The sequence below is a fragment of the Cyprinus carpio genome, unplaced genomic scaffold (assembly GCF_018340385.1).
Source record: "Cyprinus carpio isolate SPL01 unplaced genomic scaffold, ASM1834038v1 S000005022, whole genome shotgun sequence".
In the NCBI taxonomy this organism is placed as follows: Eukaryota; Metazoa; Chordata; class Actinopteri; order Cypriniformes; family Cyprinidae; genus Cyprinus; species Cyprinus carpio.
This window is the reverse complement of record NW_024877707.1, coordinates 1-6,188: the sequence shown is the minus strand read 5'-3', so window position 1 is coordinate 6,188 and position 6,188 is coordinate 1. Positions and strand designations below refer to the sequence as shown.

The 6,188-nt window shown below is 53.1% G+C and overlaps 3 non-coding genes across 3 annotated transcripts; all 3 read left to right on the top strand.

The window, feature by feature from the left end:
* The first annotated feature begins 152 nt into the window (after positions 1-152).
* On the top strand, positions 153-260 carry LOC122143466. The gene has a single exon (XR_006159186.1). It is a non-coding gene; the product is annotated as a U6 spliceosomal RNA (small nuclear RNA).
* Positions 261-1,099: 839 nt separating this feature from the next.
* On the top strand, positions 1,100-1,204 carry LOC122143465. The gene has a single exon (XR_006159185.1). It is a non-coding gene; the product is annotated as a U6 spliceosomal RNA (small nuclear RNA).
* A 4,824-nt stretch (positions 1,205-6,028) lies between these two features.
* Positions 6,029-6,135, top strand: LOC122143464. Its single transcript, XR_006159184.1, has one exon. It is a non-coding gene; the product is annotated as a U6 spliceosomal RNA (small nuclear RNA).
* Positions 6,136-6,188: the final 53 nt, after the last annotated feature.

The following is a 6,188-nucleotide window of genomic DNA, read 5'->3' as shown; positions in this document are numbered from 1 at the left end:
GGTGTGAACGATTGCAACAGTCAGGGTGCGTCCGGAACTCAGAACCGAATGGTACGGAATGCGACAAGTGGTGAGAGCTCACTGGGCCCTACCACCTCTGCGAGGACTCGCGCGGCCCCGAGGGGTCACATACCTCGAGGGACGCCTCTCTTGTGCTTGCTACGGCGGACACATATAATAAAATTGGATACGAACAGGAGAAGATTAGCAGGCCCCTGCGAAGGATGACACGCCAAATCGTGAAAGCGCTCCATACTTTTTTGATTGCGTATTTGGGCTCCTCTACTCTATCGACCCAGTCTGGTGAATAGGACACAGGTCTCAGCGAAGGAGCGTTGTTGTAAATCAATCACCGCCTCTTGTCTGAGAGATGCTCAGCTGGCCCCGCTCCATCACACCATGTGATGAACTCATGAGAACTACACTGGCCATCGTCAGACTCGAGCTTGACGAGCAGGGAGAGGAGAACTGGGTCACCTTGCGTATTTGACAACTCGAAAAAGAGCAAGAGAACTTAACGCCTCATTTGTAGAATGTGAGAAAGGATCCCTGATTGGACACCGTCTGGCCCCTTCGCTTGCCCACCACTTCTTTACCGCCACCTCTTCCTTTGATAAAAAGGACCCAAGGCCAGCCCCCTTCGCGCCAGGAACTTAGCGCTCACTGTAGAAAGTAAGAGGAGAATCAATGACAAGACATCCAGCAGTGGAGATCAAAGTATCGTCCGGTTAAGACACCTTCATCCTGACCCTCGCTGCCACCACTTCTACACGTGCACCTCCTTTTTGAAAAAAAAAGGACAAGCCAAAGCCCTTCAGCAGCCGTACTCCCCGGTTCCATCGGAAAGGGCGCCACCGCTTCCTCATGGTCCCAGCAGATGCTCCTGTACTGCTGTGAAATCTGGCACATGTGCAACACGAGGCGGTAACGTCCCCGTCCCCCGAACTCGGTGAACGATTGCCAAAAGTCAGGTGCGTCCGGCATCAGAAAACCGAATGGTACGGCATGCGGCGTGGTGAGATGGCTCACGGGCCCTACCACCTCTGAGAGGGCTCGCGCGCCCCGAGGGGTTACACCTACCGAGCGGGACGCCTCATTGTGCTGATACGGCGGCCACATACTAAAAATTGGGACGATAACAGAGAGATTAGCATGGCCCCTGCGAAAGGATGACAGACAAATCCGTCAAGGATCCATCTTTTTTGATTGCGATATTTGTGTCTCTACTTATCAGCCTCGTTGGCCGTGAATAGACACAGGTCTCCAAAAGCGAAGGAGGCATTTTATTTATAAAATCACTCCACGCCTCCTTTGTCCCCAGAGAGATGCTCAGCCTCTGGCCCAGCTCACATCACACCACATGTATTGAACCTAAGAGAACTACATGGCTATCGTCAGGACTCCTGAGCTTGAGAGCAGGGAGAGGAGACCTGTCACCTGGGCAGATTGATAAACCTCCTCAAAATGAGCTAGAGAACTTCAACGCCATTTGTAGAATGTGAGAAGAGGATCCATGATAGGACACCTGCCTTGTGGAGATGCAAAGTGCGTCCGTAAGACTCGCCCCTGGCCCCTTCTGCTGCCCACCACTTCTTTACCGCCACCTCTTCTGTCGATAAAAGGACAAGGCCACCGCCCCCTTCAGCGCCAGAACTTCAGCGCTCATCTGTAGAAAGTAAGAAGAGAATCCATCACAAGACATCAGCACGTGGATATCCAAAGTTCGTCGGTAAGACCCCCTCATCGACCCTTCATGCCACCAACTTCTCACTGCCACCTCTGTTTTGAAAAAAAAGGGAACAAGGCCAAGCCACCTTCAGCGCAGTACTCCGGTACCATCGGCAAGTGCGTCCACCCGCTTCCTCATCATTCTAACAGATGTCCATGCTAACAGCTGGCAAATCTGGCAGCATGTGCAGCACTTAGGCGCGAGCACTGGCTCCCCTGCTGTCCCCGAACACCCGAGTGAACAGTGGCCAACAGGCCAAAGTGTGCCCGCCTGGCAGAGCCTCAGGGCCAGATGAGTAAGTGGTAGAGATGCCTTACTGGGCTCCCTACTACCTCTGAGAGGGCTCGCGCAGCCCCGAGGGAATTTTGCCGCCCACCTCCAGTGGGACGCCCTCTCTTTGCTTTTGTCCTGCCACCTTCGTGCAAAATATATACTAAATTGGATCAGATACAGAGAGACCATTAGCATGGCTCCTGCGAAGGATGTGATACGCGAAATCAGTGGAAGCTCCATCTTTTTTTGATTGGCGATATTTGTGCTCCCTTCTACTCTATCAGCCCCTCTGATCTGCAGTGAATTAACACAGGTCTCTCAGCAGAAGGAGGCGATTTGTTGTAAAATCACTCACTGCCTCCCTTTTGTCTGAGAGATGCTCAGGCTTTTGACCCCATCTGCGCTCACACCCATGTGATGAACTCATAGAGGAACTACATGGCCATAGATCAGACTTCGGGCTTGAGGCAGGGAGAGAGGAGCCTGGGTCACCTGCGTATTTGACCAGCGAAAATGGAAGCCAGAGAACTTCAGCAGCTCATTTGTAGAGATGTGAGAAGAGGATCCATGATGGGACACCGTCCTGGCCCCTTCCCTACTGCCCACCACTTCTTTACGCCCTCTTCTCTTTTCGATAAAGGACAAGGCCACGCCCCCTTCAATGCGCCAGAACTTCAATGGCTCATCCTGTGAGAAAGTGAAGAAGAGAATCAGCTGACAAGACATCAGGCACGGTGGAGATCAAGGAGGTTAGTCTCGATTGTAATCCCCTTCCATGGCTGCCACCAGCACCTACTGCTGCCTGCCTCTTTTTTGAAAAAAAGGACAGACCAGCCCCTTCAAAGCTCAGCCTCAAGTTTTCCTTAGTAAGTCCGTCACCTGCCTTGCTCTTTCATAAACCGCTCAGAAGATGCTCTGTGTGAAATCTAACATATGTTGCAACAGTACCCACGATCCCTGTCCACCAGGACTTCAGGTGAGCGTTACATTTGATCAGGGGTGGAGTCAGTATCTGGGACCAGAATAGTCCCGGCATCACAAAGTGCGGTGAGACCAGGCTCTTTCAGGAATTTCACTCTGGGAGGCTGGCCCAGGGAGGGTGCCTCTGAGGCGGGGCACTCTTTTATGCTTACTCAGTGACTGCTCCTCCTCAAAGTGGATCAAATTACAGAGGAATTAAGCATGGCCTCAAAGGATGACATAATCAGTGACCTCCACATCTTTTTGATTAGACATTTGTTGCTCTCACTCCTATCAGCCCCTCGTCTGGGAGTGAGACAGACTTTGCAGGTCTCAGGCAGAAGGGCGTTTTGGTACAGCCAAAATCACTCACGCCTCACTTTGTCTGAGGAGATGCTCAAATGCTGACCCAGCTCCATCACCATGTGATTGACACTCATGAGACGGCATGACCGTAGTCAGACTCGGAGCTTGAGAGCAGGGGAGAGGAGACCTAGGATGCCTGGGCGTGTTTGTGGCTTCGAAATGAGCCAGAGAACTTCAGCTCATTTGGCCAAGAGATGTGAAGAGGATCCATGATGGGATTAATCGATCCTGACTATAGCTGCCCACCATGCTTTCACAGCCACCCTCTTCTTTCGATAAAAGGACAGGCCGCATCGTTCCTCTCTCGGCATGGGACACTTCAGCCGCCATCTGGAGAAAGCAGTGGGAATTGGGGCCGATGAACAAAGACATCAGCATCGTGGAGATCCAGGGATTAGTCCGGTAAGACCCCTTCATCCCTGACCACGCCAGCTGCACACCAAAACTCAATTGCACAACACTTTGCTAAAAAGACAGACTAGGCCCTGCTGGTACTCGAAAGTACCAATAGGCAGTGGCGTCCACCCAGCTGCTGGCTGTTCAGCAGATGCTCCGCACACGTGGTGGCTGTGGGAGCGCAAACACGTGGCCATCGGCTGCAGAACAAACCCGCTTTTGAGACTGCCTGAAAGCGCCCCGCAAAGGCAGTCAGGAGGTCTCAAATCAGGCGGCAGGATAGCAGATGGTCTGGTGGTGAGACCAATCTGAGGACTCACCCTCACAGGGAGGCTGTGGGCCTGAGGAATTTTGCAGGCGGGGACGCCTCTGGCGCTACTTTGCCTGACTTTCACCAAAATGGGATCAGATTAGCAGGGATCGCGCTGACCTAGAAGGGATGATGCTTTCAGACCAGAGTGAAGCTCCACCTTTTTGACTGGCGACATTTTGTGCCCTCCTCCTACCAGCCCCGCAGAGTGCTGGTGGAATGAATACAGGGGTCTCTGGCAGAAGGGCGTTTTGTCCACTCAAAACCACCAATCTGCCTCCACTCAGTCTCCTGGGAGAGATGCCCAGCCCCACCACCGCACCGCTTTGATTGAACCTATGTTCATACGCCGGAACACCTGGTTTTCTATATGGAGAGGCGATGACCCGGGTCACCCCATATTTGGCGACTCTTAAAATGAGTCGCAGGACCTTCGAACGCCTGACATTTGCAGAACGGCGAAGAGATCCGCCGATAGGTTTGAATCCTCGGCCCCCTTCGCCCGTTCCGGCCCCTTTTTAATCGCCAACCCCTCTTCTGAATAAAGCGACCGCGTCGGTCCGCCCCTTCATGTGGAGAACTTCAGCGCTTATCTGGGTGAGCAATGGAACATATCATTTCAGGGCAAAATGTATCGTGGAATCAGAGCCCCGTCGTGGACACCCTCATCATTCACGACCTTTGTACAACGCACTTCCTCACTGGGCTCACTTGAAAAAGACAAGACCAGGCTTACGCTCGCTGAAGCATTTATCAGGTACCGTGACCGAGTAAGATCACCGCTTTATCATGTTTCAAACGGTTCAGATGCTGGCACATGGCTACAGAATCAGCGCGTATGCAACACGGCTACACGATCAGCCCTCCATCCCCCGAACTTCCGGTGAGCGCGTTGCTGGCGGGTCGGGAGATTGCCCGGCTCAGAGCTCAGGAGAACCGGTGTCAGCATGCGGTGAGAGATGATCACTGGGCCCCATCACCCGTCATAGGGGCTGTACGCCTGAGGGCACATGATGCTCTGGAAGGCGACGGGTCTCTTCGCCTGCGCTTGCTATTGGCAACCACTAAAGTGGTACCGGAGTACACAGAGAGAGAAGTTCGGCGCTGGCCTCGAAGCGATGACGACGCAATCAGGTGAGGCGCTCCATCTTCTTTGGACGAAGGAATATTTGCGTCTTCACTCTACCAGCTCATATTTCGTCGTTGGGCGGGCACGGATCTCAAATAAGGACGCTTTGTTGCACGATCACTCTTTGCCTCCTTTGATCTGGAGAGACAGCTCGGCTGGCGGCCCGGCCTCCATCACACGGTATTGAACTCAGGCTGAATCCACGGCCATCGGGCTCCCCGAGCTGAGGGAGCAGGGACTGGGACTGGATGCAAATGTTTGGGCGACCCGGAAGGCCAGGGGCCGCATAACCTCAACTCCTATTTATAGAATGGGGAAGAGGATCGCTTTGATGGGACAGAAAGTCTGGCCACTGGCTGTGCCATTGTTTTGGCTGCTCTTGATAAGGACGAGACCACTTGCTTCAAGCAGACTTCAGCGCTCATCTGTAGACAGTAAGAAGAGAATTCAATGACAAGACATAGCATCCGTGGAGATCCAAGTTAGTTACGGTAAGACCCCCTACTGACCTTCGCTGCCCACAAACTTATTCCCTTTTTTTTGCCACTCTTTTGTGAAACAAAAAAGGACAAGGCCAAGACCCCCTTCAGCGCAGTACTCCGGTACCATCGGCAGTGCGTTCACACCCGCTTCTCATGTTTCAGCAGTGCTCTGTACATCGCTGTGAATCTGGCACAGTGCACACGAGGCGCTACCGTCCTGTCCCCGAACTCGGTGAACGATTGCAACAGTCAGGGTGCGTCGCACAGAACGAATGTGTTACGGCACCAGCGAAGGGGTGAGATGGCTCATGGCACTACCACCTCTGAGAGGGGCTCGCGCGCCCGAGGGCGTACACTACCCTCGGCGGACGCTCTCTTGTTGCTTGCTTGGCACAGGCGGCACATATACTAAAATTGGACGATACAGAGAAGATTTGCATTGGCCCTGCGAAAGGATGACACGCCAATCCGTGAAGCGATCCATCTTTTTTGATTGCGATATTTGTGCTCTCTACTCTATCAGCCCCTCGTATGGTGAATAGA